The 16603-nt window shown below is 37.8% G+C and overlaps 1 long non-coding RNA gene across 2 annotated transcripts in view; it reads right to left on the bottom strand.

Annotated features, from left to right (window-relative positions):
• LOC138108998 (uncharacterized) overlaps positions 1-16603 on the bottom strand; it is a 75670-nt gene that overhangs the window by 13943 nt on the left and 45124 nt on the right. The window contains exons 2-3 of one of the 2 annotated variants that reach the window (XR_011150193.1): positions 9364-9412; positions 8031-8123 (exon numbers count right to left, since the gene is read on the bottom strand). This is a non-coding gene — a long non-coding RNA (uncharacterized lncRNA). The remainder of the gene's footprint in view (positions 1-8030; positions 8124-9363; positions 9413-16603) is intronic. The other variant, XR_011150194.1, reaches the window with a different exon arrangement.

Below are 16603 nucleotides of genomic sequence, written 5' to 3'. Positions count from 1 at the left end.
TTCACAGTATGCAAAGGAAAAAAATGTCTTATATATAGTAACATAACAGATGAAAGATCCCTATCCAGCTCAAGTACAGTTTTTCCTCCCAGTAACCTGCATAAAATAAAATTAATCTAGAATTTACATTTTTCTGTTCCTGTGCTGTGCACTGACACAGATCTACTTCGCATCCACGAAGCAACCCACATTTTTTTTCAGTTTTGAGCCCACTAGGTGCTTTACAATTTATAGTTAATCGTGGGCATCAGCCAGAAACTGCCTTCTTCCTCTGTTTCCAGGTGTAGATTGGAAATGCTTTTCTGACCCATTCATTATATTTTATTTGATAAATGTGGAACACTATAGAATGGACAAATAAATAGCACTATGGGCAAAAAATGAAGCTTAAAACTGTAGGCATGGTGATGATTGCCTGGGTCTTGGCTGCCAGACTCAGCCCCAGAGAATTCAGTACTGCTCAGGTACAGACCAGCACTGTGATTCACACACAAGAAACCAGCAAGGTGCAAGGAGTGCAGCACCCACCAGGTATGCCACGCTTCCTCCCTACACCAGAATCAACCCCCCGTGGGGGGCAATAGACTCCAGGTTGGAGTTGTTGGTCTCATTAGCACAACCTTGCAGGGAAGATTTACCTGCACAAAGGCTATGCAATGCATATGCAGTAACTCCTAAACACATCAGGTACACAGAGGTTGCTGTTCATATCCCATGTGCCACAGGCACCAACATTTCAGGATGACTCTGACAGACGTACAAAATCATTATCCATCACCTATGAAAAACCACAACCAGAACTGTCACTCAATCCTTAGCAGAAGGTGCCAGTAAATGAAAGGTATGGAGATGGAAGAAGTGATTTTCTCTACAAAACGATCTTTCTGATGGTGCACCATGACTCACTGTTACCCTAAAATCTGTGAAGAAAAAGAGAAATTGTTTTCAGTACTACCCACTGATGAACCTGTGCACCCCTAGGATTTTATCAAGTGTGAATGGCATATAACAGAACCGAATTTATTTCTGCTTTCAAAAAGTCATAGCCAGCATCTTCTAGAGTCAATTCCTCATAGCTCTGTTCCTGATTTTACTACGAAATGTCAGCCTCAGGTTACAGCAAAACTGAAACAGAACTGTGGGACAACGTAAAAAAGGTTGGCTGGCTGAACTATTTGTGATATATAATTATTTCATTTTTGATGAGAAAAGAGTGATCAGGGTCACAGATACAAGTACTTACAAGTGCAAACTATTATCCTAAGCACTCGAGGATTTAGCTAGGGAAAAATACATTTACTGGAATGAACACTGACAAGTAAAATATTTAATCCCTAAAGTTTTATTTCCCCCTAACATAAAATAATATTACTTTGAATGGTCCATAAATAACATTAATGGAGAGATTTTGAATGGTAAATCTCTAATGATATACGAGAGAGGACTTAAATAGGTTTAACTGGGCTCTTTCTCAAACTTGGCAACTGTGTTACAAATGGTTTTAGTTTTTTTAAGCAGCATTATAATCTGTTATCTGTTTGGATCAAATCCTAAAAAAGCTTTTTGTTCCAAATTTGCAAACACCACCAATGCAGAAGCAACTAGAGGAAAAGCATTTTAAGTGCCCTACCAAGTTCAGGGAAAACATCACTTTAGTTCTCTATGGTGTGATGGGAGCTCTCTACAGATGCCAATGAGTGGTTGTGCAAAGTCTCAGTTGTGCTTCAACATAGTGTATGTAAAGGGAGGCTTTGTAGCAAAGTTCTGTAGCAACAGAGCTGCTACCTGAGCCCCCAGCCAGAGCTCAATTGGGTTAAATGCTGCTTTTTAAAAATAAGTGTTCCAAGACACCGTTACTCGAAAATAGTGTGAGATAGTTATTGGTTATTGATCTCATTTTTTTAAGTTAAATAAGAGAAGCAGAGAGATGGAGAAGAGTTTGTCCAAATTAGCATAGGAATGCTTTCCTTCCCTCCCTCTGAGGCCCTTGTAGTCCTCAACTCTGTGCCTCAAGCAAAACTAGTAACACCGGGACATAAACCACAGGTCAAAATTTAAGGTCATGTGAATTGACAATATTCCCCCCACATGATAATTTTAAGCAAAATAAAAATTCCATCAATGGTGAGTCATCAACAGAGGTTCAGTCTAAGATCAGAAACAGGACTAAAACTGTAGCTGGAGTAGGAAACAGCCCAAAGCACTGTCTTAGGAAGTGTGCAATGAATTTATGTGAAAAAGACTTCAGCCGCACATGGCCACAGAAAAATTGTGCATTAGTCTGTAACCCTCTCTGGTTCACATGCTGAACAATTTTGAATGCAATAAAATAAGAGTTAAATTTACTGAACTGATGATATATGAATGCCACAGCCTACCCCTCTGAAAATATAAAACTGTATCTAAGGCAATTTAAACAACTCTGAAAAAGCTTGTTGCATATAAATAACAAATCTAAATCCCTCTAACTAGCAACCATTTAAGTATATACAAGAAGAGAATTGCTCAAGAGTAAATTATAAAGGAAAATTTATTTTTTATTTGTATTTTGTTTTGTTATGTGTCACAAAAAATATTAAAATTATTTTGTTTTGTATATAGCATGCATTATCTTGGTTAAAATGCCATATAGCTGATTTTACTAAGCCAACACTAAGATACCTTAATTTCAGCATTAGTAAGAAGCACTATTAAAAAATTCAATGCGATTTCTACTCTGCTGTAAAATTTCTGATCTACCTAAAGGTTACACTTTACAATGTTTCTACACTGTGAATACAAATTATGAAAAAATATCCACATGCAGAAATTCCTTCTCTCCCCCTTCCTATAATTTACACTTTCAGGGTAACTTTCTTTATCTTTATCAGCTTTTGTACCTAAATATTTTTTTCCAAAAGGCTTCATCATTATGACTCCCCAAATTGTGCATTAATCGCCTCCAGATCACATTTTCAGTGAGATATGGAAATAAAAGGATTTTTGACTACTTAAAATTACAGTCAATTGAAGTATGTGGTTTTAGTGCAAATAAGCATGAGTATTACATTAAGCAAAAATTATGCCTTTCAAAATTCAAGGAAAGAGGTACATCTTTAGAATTTAAATTTGCACAATCAGGAATTCTATATAAATAAAAACTCCTGGCCAAGGTATTCTGTAACAACAATAATAGTCAGCTCAAATGAGACCAACTTGTACTTTTACTTTCTCTACCTCAGTTAGTAGTATTTATTCCTTTTTTGTTTCTGTGTAATTAATCATCCAGGTAAACTAAACTCTCTCATCAATGAAATCAGCTCTAGAAAAGTCAAAATATTATTCAGTGGAACTTTTTCTCCATTTTTTTTTTTTTCAAAAATTAGGAATTCCTCTGAATAGACTTACCTGGGTACGTAGTCAGCAAGAAAAAAGAGCTCAAAGCCAGTGGCTCAACAGACTTTTTGCAAACAGGCGATCACTGCTGTTTATTTTTTTCACATCATGAAATGAAACTCTCAAGGCTTGTTTTTCTCTAATGGCCACATAGAATAGAGTACCTTCAGCATCATATTTTTTTCCTTATATTTAAGTGCAGTATGGAAGAAAAACAATACTGAGGCTGAATTGCATCTGTTAGTGATCATGTAAGTTCATATTCATATGTTATCTTCACTACACGAGGTTTCATCAGTTGCTGTGCTTCATATAATAAGGACAATAATTACTAAGAGAGTTTTAATACCCCGTCCAAAATCAAAAAGCCCTTTCAAAAGCCAAGTCAGATGTATTGGAAATAATGTGTGCTACAAATCTTTCATCAAAAAAACTTTTACATTAAGTTTTCTTACAACTTCTCGATCTACTTTTCACTCTTGTATTTTCTGTGCTTTCGCCAAAATTCCTCCATTGATCTTGCAGCATGTAATGATTGCTCTGCTTTTGGATAAGGAAAAAAAATCCGTATTTTTAGAAAATTTAGGTGTCTAAACCAAAGTGCAGGTGCATGTCCAATCACTCAAGTTAAAAACATATCTGCAAAGCCACTCAAGTGAAAGAGAGGGAGTTATGTATGGTAACATTGAATGGAGTATTTGAGAAGGAATTAAAGAGAATGAGACCGCATCTTTTAGGCAGGGTGTGAAGAGTGCAGACAGGAAAAGACAGAAGGCAGCACACTATGTGAAATGAAAGACTTGTAGAGCTACAGAAAAAAAAGTCACCTGCCATATTTCTCCTTCAACTGAGGAAACTCTGCATCCTGTATTTGTTTAAGGTCATCAGTTTTGCTTTAAAGGTCAATCTATTAAACAAATATTCTCTCCTACTTAGAAGAACTTGTATTTTTTACTAACTCAAAAGCAATGATTTTCTAAAATTCATGTGCCCTAATATACATGCTCGTGTTCTGACATTTTCATCTTCTGTCCCTTTGGTGGAAAATATGGATACTTTGTTCAGCTGTTCGAGGCAGTGACCTTAAAGCTAAGTACAATATGCTTATTTTTGTTACCATTTCAGTTGAGATATTTAAGCAGAAAGAAGCTATGAAAAAATAGCTATACCCAAATGCTACCATTCAAGCCTTTTTGAACCACACTAAGTTATTATCCCATAAGTCCCCTGAATTGTTTGCAAGACTCCTTGAAATAATAATTGATATGATTGAAGCAGTACCAAGCCCTTTACTAGAACAATTAGTGTCTTGGAGATAACTCTGAAAAAAATCCAAACAAAAACCAAAAACCAAACCAAACCTATTGTTTCATGTGTAATTTTTAATCAAATTTGTAAGACATTGCCATAATCCAGCTCTTAAGACCTCTCTTTATTGAAAGCTGCAATGAAGCAACTTTTCATGGAATAAAGAAAATTGTTCTGCCAGAGGAAAAATATAAAAATATAGCTTTCATTTTTATCCAGTTCAAAGTCACTGCTCAGTGTTTGCTGAAGGTTCGATTTTGCAACACCTTGAGCCTGATTCAGTTGGTGCCAAATTCCATGGAGCTGTACCTCTTCCTTCAGTTAACTATTGGATCATATCCCATCACAAGACAAACTATTCCCTGTGATTAACACTTGGGAAACACAGCACTCTCAGTGCCACAAAACATTTTTAGAAAGGATTGAAATGCTTTCAAGATGTAAGAAGTAAAATTAAAAAATGAAGTTTCAAAGAGGACAAAGTTACTTTTAATCAAATACATCATACAGATAAAACCTTTTTTTTTATGTATTTGTTTTGATTAATCAGAAATACTGATCTGTTATTCCAGAAGATTAAAGTTTCCTTACATCTAACTATGGCAATAAATCATCTGTATTTTTAACACATTTAAAAGTGTTGAGTTCCCTGTGCCTCGGTCACAGAAGTTCAGAATTTTCCTACATTTAAATTAAGATCTTTGTTGTTTCCAGATTCTTCAGGAATCTTTTCTCATCGGTCAGATTAAGATGTTTCTAGTTTGCCAGAATCATCATCTTTTTCTGTTTGTTTGTTTGAATGAGGACTCCTGTAGGAATTCTGTGAAATGTCAGCATAAAAAATACCTTTATTTCTGTCCTTTGACTGGACCAGGGCAGCTTGAAAATTCCTGAATTTAACCACAACTAGAACTTCTCATCCTGCAGGGATTCCGGCAGTTCCTGTATTCCTGCTTTCGCTTCATTTTTAAGCTGTTACAGATACCTTTTTATGAACTGATATATCTTCACAACTACTTTACAGGCATCTTGGGCTTCAGAATATTTTGTGGATCGTATCTTCATCTTTCACTCAAGCTCAGAAGTTTATCACATCTTGCATATCTCTTTGTTTAGTTTCCCAAATATATTTTTGGACTATTTAACAGGAAAAAAACACAAACACCACACCTCACAATGGCCAGAGTGTGACCTAATTCACACCATATAGATCATTGATAATGATACCAAAAACCCCCATATAAATTCAATTAGATAAAAATGGACTCTCTTCATATACTTTGATATAGTTACTCTATTTGTTTTTCTAAGGCTTGACTGTTAGCTGATGGTTCAAATCATACTTTGCTGCTGCCTTGTCTTTCAAGAAACCCTCCTTTACTTGCTTCCCCCCCCCCCCGCCCATTTTCATTCCTCTGTCAGCCTATGAAGAACACTATAATTAAACACTATAATTATTGATACCTTCTGAGTGTGCTGATGAAGCAAAGCCTGGAGCTCACACTGTATGGGAGAAGCAGGGCTGATAAGCCCAAATTGAGGAGCTACATTCAATGGAGGTGGTCTGCTCGACCTGCTGGTTTTTGATATTGGTCAAAATATCAAATATTACAGCATAAGTGATGTACTTTACTTCGAAGAAGAACTTTTTTTTCTCATGGCTCAGAACCAAAGACTTCACATCTCATCTGAAACAGTGATAAAAAAAGGGAAAAGAAAGAAGAAAGGAAAAAAGTAAAGAGGAAAAATGTGGAAGCCAGGAAAAGAAAGAAGGAAAGAGGAAATCAAAAAGAATTGAGAAAAGGAAAAAAAAAACCAAAAGAAAAATGGAAAGAAAGGAAAAAAGGGAAACAAAAGAAAACAAAGTTGGGGGGTGGGGGGAAGAAAAGAGGAGAGGTTTACAGCATGCAGATCTGTTTCCTAGTCTGAAGCAGTTCTGGGTTTGGACTGAGTCACAGATGCTCCAGGAGTATTTCTCTCCCTGTTTAATCACCATACCTCAGATAACCACTTGCATTCAAGGGAATGAATTTCCCTTTGCAAAGCTATAAGAATCTTTCAAATTACACCAACAGGATCCTGGTCAGTACCTTTATGAGGATAACTACGAGAATTGCTAAAAACATCCTAAATTCTATCTCTAAATGAAAATACTCTAAATTAAGGAACATTTGCTGCCTTGCAAAAGACTTGCTCAAACTTGTGTAAATCAGCACAGTCCTTGGCTCACACAATTTTAATAAGACCCATGTGTACTAAACCAGATTATATGACACATGTTAAGGTTCATGTTTGATATAAAATTAAGTATATGGATGATTTATGGAAAAGAGTTCACCTCCCTTTCCCCCACGTGAGGTTTAAAGACTAATCTTCAACCAGATCTTCCAACACTTTTTGCATTTAGGCCTTTCCCACTTGAAACCTTGAATGTTGTTTTTATTATCACAAGAGACCGATACCCAGCCTAGCATCTGTTATTATTCCCGTACCTTCTCTCCCTGGGAGAATGCTTGAACCTAGCATATATCACTGTGATTACTGGATGCTGCTAAATTCCTAGAAAAAGAGCAGCATTGCTTTCCTTGTAGAAGGATTTGATTGCACTATTACTCTATGCACTAATGTGCTGCTTGGCTATAAAGGGAATTGCTGAGTAGTTTCTTTAAAAAAAATCCAACATACCAATAAAACAAGTTCTATAAAATAAATGAACACCCACCATTAGCTCTTACCCACAAGGATCAGCATGACAGATGTATTGATAATGACAGACATTTGGCTGGAATAACTTTGGGAGGCAAAAACGTGAGATAACACCTCTCTCTCTCCAGCAAGATGCTGTCCTTTAGCATCTGCTATCAAAAGCAGACAGGTGATGCTGTAGGTCATTCACCCCCTCTTGTCATTTCCACTGGCAGAGAAGCTTCACAGGTCACCAGGGATATTAAAAAAAATTATCTCCTCACACTGAAACACAAATCCACTGCTTCAGCAGATAACCCTTGAGCTGTCAGTTCTACTCTTTCCAGGCAATCAGTGCCATGCTTTGAAGTGCACTTAGTCATTGTGACCCTAAAAACTCATTTCCATTTGTTCTTTTTTTTGGTTGCAGCTGTAATCTAATTCCTGGTGCCTATATTTGGGGCTTCCTACTCACAGCCCTGGCCCCTTTCCCACCCACATACTTCTTATTTTTGCAATGTTTGCCCCAGTGCTTCTTTTTGAAAAAAGAAACATCTCTGTAGGTATTTAGTCAATGCTGCAATGAAATCTGATTTTGTTTTTATAACATATGCATATTTTTTTCCTACTGTTTACCATTTTTCTTCAGAAAGGAAACTAACCTGGTGAGGACCCTGATGCAAAAATTTCCTTCTTTAGAACATGGTGTAAGTAGGTACAGCCAGGTATGTTGCAAACTCCGATAGGCAATGACCCTATTCAGGGAAAAAAGTTTCAAAACTGTTAATACTTCTCAATATAAATACAGATGTGTTCATATATATAGATGATCTTGTGTGATTAATTTGAATCAATGCATAGACCTGGAATTAATTAACTGTGTGTTCCTTTTAACAGACCCTGTCCTCAGCAACGGATGGCAATCTCTAGTTCTACTTATAGTCTGAGTTATTACAGGCCAAAAAAGATGTTCCTGTCAGATTTACTGCCTGGATAGCCAGGCTGCACTGAAACCTTGGTATTTACACAGGATTTCAGTATATGCATATCATATCCCTCTTTTATAGATGACTCTTCCAAAATAATCTGACAGGGGTTAAGTTCCTTGCATGCTGAGACCACTTGCTGTCCTGTAGGCAAGTATACTTTTATTACTTTCCCTCTACTGTGTACATAGGATTTCTCTTGTCTTCTGCAAAGATTATATATTTGTAGGGTCACAGATTATCTTTTTGTGCTGCATTTTGCTGTACTTCACCAATGGGAATACACTGAATAACAAGGGTGAATAGACTAACCAAATTATTAATAAATAGAAAATTCAAATTACTTGACAAAAAACACATAAAAAACCTAGTGAAAATGCTGTGACAGCAAAAGACTTTTGTCTGTGTATATGTACATAAACTGCTTCTTTCCTCCGTGCACCTCAGAGATTTCTGTCCTCTGTTCAGTGTCTTTAAATTAATTGGTCAGAGACTGATTATTTAGAAATTGTTTACTCTGTAAGATATCAGTAGTGTTTCAACCTATGGGAATACTTAAGTGGAATCCTGAACCTTTAGGTTTATCTACTCTACAATGTCTATAAATTTGTTGGCTTAAGAAAAGTTAGGAACAGCCCAAGAATATTTTAGGAACATTTATTATGTGAGTTTTGCTCACGTATCTCCATTAAAAGCAGATGAACATTTAAATATCTTTTCTGGTCCTGACTTTCATTTGACAGCCAAAGCCATTTTAGAGCAATGCTCTGTTAGTGATCGAAATTTCATTCTATATGTTTTACTGATAAGACCTTAAACAGAAGATGACAGTGCATATAACAGGCAATATATCCAAGGAATTACAGATGACATTTTATCTGTTCACAGAATGCTGTGCACATTCCTTTAAGCTATCTTTGAGAATCTAGTCGTCATCATCTAAGTATTTTTCAAAATCTTGTTTTAATGAAACACATTTAGAAGCTTGTTTTAATGAAACACATTTTACCTTCTCATACACTGAAATGAAGTCAGGGTTCGCCGTACTGCATGCTCCCCTTTAAGGAATCAAAGGCACAAGACAGTTTCATCACAAAACCAGTAGAACCACCTGCAGTTCCAGTTGTCTGTCTCATCCCTCTTTCATTTCCTCTGCCTGACAGCAGGCCACTTGATATGCCCCCAGATGAAAAATAAACTGTTTTCATCCTTAGAGATCAAGACTTTATTTTGCCCTCACTCCTATGAACTGGACTTTCAAAGCCCAGTCAGCTAGCCAAAGTTTGCCTTTTGCCCTGATTCGCTTCTAGCAAATGAGATAGCTATAGGAGTTTAAAAATTTTAAAGCATATTCATAGCTATGATGAAGCCATCTATCTCCTTCTGTCACGCTTTAGGAATGGCATTCCCCAGCTTAGTGTTCCCATTGAAACACTCCAAAGCACGCGCTGCTCACTCACTCCCTCCTGCAGTGGGCTGGAGAGGAGAATTGGAGGCACAAAAGGTAAAGATGACAGGTTGAGAAAAGAGCAATTTACTGGAAACAGTGATGAAATAAGAAAGCGATCAGTAACAGCAGCAGTGTTAATAACAAAGTGTACAAGAGAGGGGAATGACGCACACGCGATTTTGCTCACCGCACGGAGCCCTACAACACCCGATTGCTCGCTTCCCACTGAGCGACTGGAAGGGCCCCCTTTCCCCCTCCCCAGAAAACGACACGAGGGGATATAGAATAACCTCCATGTCCTAACCGTGCCCCCTACTGGCTACTGAAAAAATTAACCCTGTTCTGGCCAGAACCAGGACACCTGAACCTGTCAGCCATAGAAGAGCTGCTGACCGCATCCCCTCCATGAAAGGTGTGATGGGGAGGAAGGCGTCTGTCCTTGTCATTTGGGGACCTCACACTTACGCTCTCAACCCGCACACAAATGCAAGGAAGAAAGCATGACAGCAGGCTCTAACTCTGCAAACGCTTTAGCACTTGTCTAACTAAGCAAAGGCAACTCAAGTTTTTGCAGGGCCTAGCGGGTTACAGTAAAAATGTGATCACAGTCTACCTACAAGCAGTGTGCAGAGGACCAAGCCTACCACAGTGTGAACAATATGCAGCCACTTAATTTCTCCCAGCTGATACCCAAAATACAGATAAGACTTGGAGGACACATTGTCTCTCCCTTTGTAGAGCCTGATTAATCTGAAATGAAGTAACAATAACATATTTGAAACTTTGTTGTTCCAGTAAAACTCCTTCCTGTTCAATTTGCAATTTATTACACTTGAAGATAAGAAAATTCCAAACAAAAGTAGCAAGAGGATTTAAAAGGTAAAAATAATGAAAATATTTCCAAAAAAGCCCAGTGTCAGACATAAATTTTTGTAAACACTCTTCTAAAAAGATTTTTACAAGCACTTTGTAAAATCCCCACTTCCATGACTTCTATACTAGAATTTCTACAATTAATAGATCTATTAAAAGACAAAACTTAATTTAAAAAATTAAAATTAAAAGAGATACAAGAATGACAAATAAGAATGTTACAGAATGCAGTAAGATACATTTTACATTGCTCAGACAAGACTTGAAAGAAGAGTACACAACAGCATAATCAATTTAATTGGAAACAAGGTCAGACACACATGCAGAATTTTACAGATCCCACCCTCTGCAGAAATTTCCCAGAAAATTATTTCCTTCCGAAGCAGAAAAACAGTCTTTGGTAAACTGTATACAGCATGTGTCAGTTTGGTACAGTTCTCTGGTATAATCTTTGTCTCCAGTCTCTAAATATAAAAGATGGATAGATCTAATTTATAAAGGTCACTCTATTCATTATACCCACACTTTAAAAGATGGAGCTATTAATTTTTACAGCAAGAATATTATGGTTCCATCCAACCTTCATTATAAAGTCTTCAGTTTCCCTTATTGCAGGTCCAGAAGACCTAATCAAACTCCAGGGAAGAAAGTTATCAAATGATTCCTGCAAAGAATTAAAAAAAAAAACCCCAAACATCCAAAAGCTCACTGCTGAACACACCAAATGAACTAAATAATGGGAAACACATTTACAATGTCCTTTAATGGTAAGCCTATCCAATTTGTGATTTAAGAGGTCAAACTATTGGTTATTTTTGCATTCCTGGTAATTTAAGAAGAAACAGGCTGGGAAATGTGTACTCGCAGGCCTTGTAAAACTGCCGTCCTTATTTTGAATAATAGACATCCATTGTAAAAAGCTTACTGCTGGAAAAGCCCCCCTCCATGTTTCCGCACTTTGACTGGAGAGCCCGCTGCCCATGAGGCTCACAAGGAAGATTGAGTGTTTAAAGAGACAAAAGAAATGGGCCACAAAAAGTCCTGCCACCCATGTGTCCGGAAAATATGAATTGCTCCAAGAGTTGGGACAACAAGAACTGCTGACACCAGATGGTAACGCTCCCTGCAAGAGCAGTGCACCACCATCTCGTGCTGGGAGTGAGGGTTTTTCTCAAGGGCCTGAGGCTAAGCCTAATAATTGGGCAAGCAAGAGGAAGGAAAGGATGAGATGGAAAGACATCTACAGCTCTCAGCTGGGGCAGTCCCAAAGACTTCCACCCTCATTGCACCAGCACAGCCCACCCACAGAAACCATCAGCCTGGGTTTACCTGGGCTTATGATTATTTTATAAGAATTGAGGGCTGTTACATTGATGTCAGAGGACTACTCCCTTCTATGTGAAGATAAAAAAGCAAATTGAAGAAAATTACAACACATCTGTAAAATAAATTAAAATTTTGAAGTGTATGAAAATTTTAAAGTGTATGAAAGAAAATATTTCTTTCCCTACTCAAGGTGGACTACAAAAATAACTCAGACAAAAGACAAGCCTACATGCTACATTCTAAAAAGGTAGTTTAGGTAGACTGAAAAAGTCTTGCACAAATCACTGAGCAGTTCTTAAGGAATGGAAGTTGATGGGGGAAATCAAGGAGCAATTAGTAGATTTTACTTACCTTTCCACTCTCAGCTTAGTGCTGATTTTATATATCATTGTCAACAAGCATTTAATAATTTCACAATTTGGTTACACAGCACTTCTGCTCAATGATTAGTGCTAGCTGGAACATTTCTAATTAAATTTCATTCAGTCACAGTCAAATTGGGCTTTGCTCATTTGAGGTTTTATATTCCAGCATGAGTAAAATATAATAGGCTGGTGATTAGGACACTAGCTTGAGGTGTGGAACAGCGAATTTCAGTTTCATTCACTGCCTGTGTCGATCCAGCTCCAGAAGAAATAATCTGCCTGAAGTTAGCCAGAAGCAGCAGCAGAGAATGGAGCTATGTTCACTGTGTATCTACACAGCTATACATTTTGGTCAGTCTTATTCGTCAAAAAATCAAGCCAGGATTCTGTGTCCGTCTTTAAGTCATTTTCAGGCCAAGTATCAGGACCATTTTTCTGAGATTCCAAAGGAAAGGAGACTTAATATATTTTCTTCCACCCAGCACTGACCTGGCTGTGTCAAGCATCAGTGGGAAATAAACTGAGGTTACATCAATTATATCCAATTGCAAGGACAGTGAGCAGGAAGCCGAGAAACCCACTCTTAATCTTCAGCAGTAAGCAGGGCTCAGTGTCAATGTATCAGCTGCTCCAGGACAGGCAGAAAGAGAATATTCCATGCCTGCTCAGTGGAGAGCTGGCCATCATTTTGTGCTCCCTTGTACACCAGATCTTTTCCACTTCCTCTGACCCCACAGAAATTTACAGTCAAAGCCAGAACTTTAGGTATGATAGCCTTCTGCAAGCTGTGTCTGCAGAAATTAAATTAACAGCAATGTATCCTTTGCCTCAAAGGACTGTGCTGAGTCTTCGTTAGTCAAGTTTGTAGAAGGTTAGAGATCACTGGATGGGAGTTCTGCACAAGTGCAAGGCGTTACAACATTACACACTGCAAAACTTTGTAGAGCTACAATTTTTGTGGTAGCCTGGGGATTGTCATGGTCAGAATCAACTATGTCACTCTGCAGTTTTGGTTACTAAGTAAAATAAATAGATTAAGCTATTTGGTTTTAGAAAGGTACATATGTTTTGCTAGGTCATTTTGTTCACCCTTTACTTGCTGTCTCTCTTTCTTCCACTGTCCTCACTCAGGATCAGAGCCTTTCAGGATGGAAGAGACTTTGGGAGGTCATCCACCCAACCCATCCTGACACACAGAGCAGGCCCAGCTCACACTGCATTGCCCACGGCTTCCTCGAACTTGGTCTCGTCCAAGAACAGAAACCACATGGCATCTCTGATCCAATGCTTGGCTGTCATAGTAAAAACTCATTTTTCTGTGTCACATAGAAGCCAGGCCTCTCTCAATTTATGCCCTCTGTCTCTCCTCCTTTTGTCCTGCACCTCCTTAAGGCAGCTGGTGGCATTTCCTCATGGCTTCCCTGTAGGCAGTGGCTGCCATGGGGTCCTCTGGGCTGCCTCTCTTCCAGGCTGAACAAACCCAGGTCCCTTTGCTGCCACTCTCAGGGCTCCTGCCTCACTGCCCCGGCCATCCTGGTGGCCCTCAGCTGAACTTGCTCTAGTCCATTAACACCTTTCTGTCCTGAAGCCCAAACCAGGACACGGTACTCCAGATGTGGTCTAATGAGTACTAAGTAAAGTTTTCTCATCTCAAAAGCAATGTAACATTTCCAGCATCTATGGTCCCTAGATTGAAAGGGAAAATTGCGAAGATTAGCTGCAAAAATTCCCACTGAAACAATTTAAAATACTTCAGCCTTTTAATGAACTTAGCCCTGGAGAACTGTTTCAAACTCAATAGGCTGAATTTCTGAAGATAAATTGTTGGAGTTAACAATTTATATGCACCATGACAGCAATGCCACGAGTGGCAGAACCACTTTGGCAGTGCACTTTTAACCATCTTTGCCAAGGTTACCAGTTAGAATTGCCTCTGCCTCTCCTGATCCTTGAACAGCATTAATCAGTCACCATTTCTCATATCCTGTCTGATTTATGGTTTTCCTCCAGGGCAAAGACTTCAACAACTGAGTTTGGGTTTGGACCTACAATCTGACATATGTTAAACATTACCAAATTTTCAGGTGTTGTGGGGTATAGGAACTGTGCAAATAATTACTTTTTTGGATCCATGAATGAAGTTATTTTTAATAAGACTTTGTTTGATTTCTCAGCATTTTGGACTATTTGCTTTCATTACACTTGTAATCCATTTCTGGCAACTGCACTCACCTTCCTATATATGACAGGAAAGCTATGAATGGCTTGATCATACAGAATGATTTATAAATCTGTTAATTAGTACCATGGATCACTTATTTTGATCCTAAGGCTTAGCTGAGCTGTATATTGGCACAGGGAACAAAGGGAACAAACATATCTGAAAATAGTAGTTATGTTATTTATTTAGCTTTAATATAAGCTGAAATGAAACCCTTGTCTCCTTCCTTGTCTCAATTTTTGGACTAATCAGGATGGGGCACAGTTGAGAATTGGAAGAAAATGCTTGTACCTAACTGTGATTGATTTCAAATGATCTTAGGTACCTTTTAAGGTTCAACCTGAGCCTTCTTTCTCAATACCTCAGAGAATCTTTTTCATTACATAGACCCATTTATAAAAGTAATTTAAAATGGCAAGGATAGAAAGGATTTGCAAAAACATGTTGTCACACTGATACCTCTACACAGCAGCCCCTTTCCCTAGCTGAATTACAAAAGCACATTAAAATTTCCTGCCATTTAAAAATAATCATTAGGAGGAATTAAGACAACATTCCTTCTATCCAGAGACTTTGTCTTCTCCCTGACTTGTCTGGGCTTCAGTACAGCAGTTCATCTTCTCTGCCAGACTGCTGGGGTGTCAGCAGAGAAAGTGTTCGCTAGTTCTGCTTTCATTATTTATGTCCAATATCTTCTCAAAAGATCACCCTCCTCAGGAGCTTGGTTGGCAGCTGAATCAATCATTTTAGTCAGAGCTAAGTGTGTCCTACCTTAATGCATCCTTGAAAACGCTCAGTTTTGAAAATCTTGAATTAAATTTTAGAAGAACTGAATTAATTTTCCCAAGTTTTTTTTTTTTTTTTTTTTTTCTTGAGCAGAGAGGGTGAAAGGCAAAAAATGAGGAAAAGGTTGGCATCTCCAATGCAAAAGTTTAGCAAAGAATCAACCTCTTTTGAAAGGGTCTTCAAAGAGGAGCACTTGGCAATGTTTTGGAGAGCAGCTTATTTCCTCTACCTATGCAAAATGAAGTAGAGACTCAGGAAACTGGCTACTTAGCCTATTTTCATGGTTGGTTGATTGTTTTTCTTCAGATTCTGCATATTTCCTTCTCCTGAATCCTCAATACCTGTAGTATTTGAAGAAATCAATTTTTCTTTGACACGCTAAATTTCATATGTGGGTGATACTGAAATGTAAGTTTAAAAAACCGTTTTCTCCTGTGGTTAGTGTCTTGTGAGCAGAAGCTGGCTGTGGACAGCCTATTTGAAAGGCAGGCACATCTATTTACTTCTCTAACATCACTCTAGGAATGTCAAGAGAAGGATTATTTTGTACCACTCAAAACTACGTAATTTATTTCCTAAATGCTGGGAACTAGTGATGAATTTTGATCATCAAAAAGCAATTTGGCATGCCACATAGTGTGTTCAATTGCTTTATTAGGGACACACCTGGAAAGCACATTTTCCTGTTAAGATTTAACAAAAAAAAAAAAAAAAAAAGTGTGATACATAGGGTAATGTTTTATTTAACAGGAGCTTCATAGGCTGTATAATTTTTAAAATTTCAATTACATTTTCTAGAGCTACATGAAGGGAAAGTGTATTGAGAACTCTTTGTATTATCCTCCAAATAAAACAAATTTATTTAACAGCATTACAAGTTTTTTTTGAAGCTGTGAGTGGTAGCAAAGGGCTACAAACCTTCAAGAACCGGTTATCTAATCTGGCACTTGTACGAAGAGAGATTAGACCATCAAGCCAAAGAATGTGTCAATCACGATACTGGAAATATAGCAAGTTTACTTTTTAATCCACTGCACATGGAACCTCTTTACAGTGTGTTTCATATCACTGCTTCTCATCCCAATTATCAAAAATCTTTTATTTCCCTATTCACTGTAAGCATGAACAATATAAGCACAACTGCAGGTGGTTGCCAAAGAAGTTACTTCATTGTGGATATCAGTTCATAGTCTCAAAATTAATATTTTCTTTGGCTTGCCTTTGGCTT

This window comes from Aphelocoma coerulescens, chromosome 4 (genome assembly GCF_041296385.1).
Source record: "Aphelocoma coerulescens isolate FSJ_1873_10779 chromosome 4, UR_Acoe_1.0, whole genome shotgun sequence".
Taxonomy (NCBI): Eukaryota; Metazoa; Chordata; class Aves; order Passeriformes; family Corvidae; genus Aphelocoma; species Aphelocoma coerulescens.
Note: the sequence above shows the minus strand (reverse complement) of the source record. Positions and strands in the feature narration are given on the sequence as shown.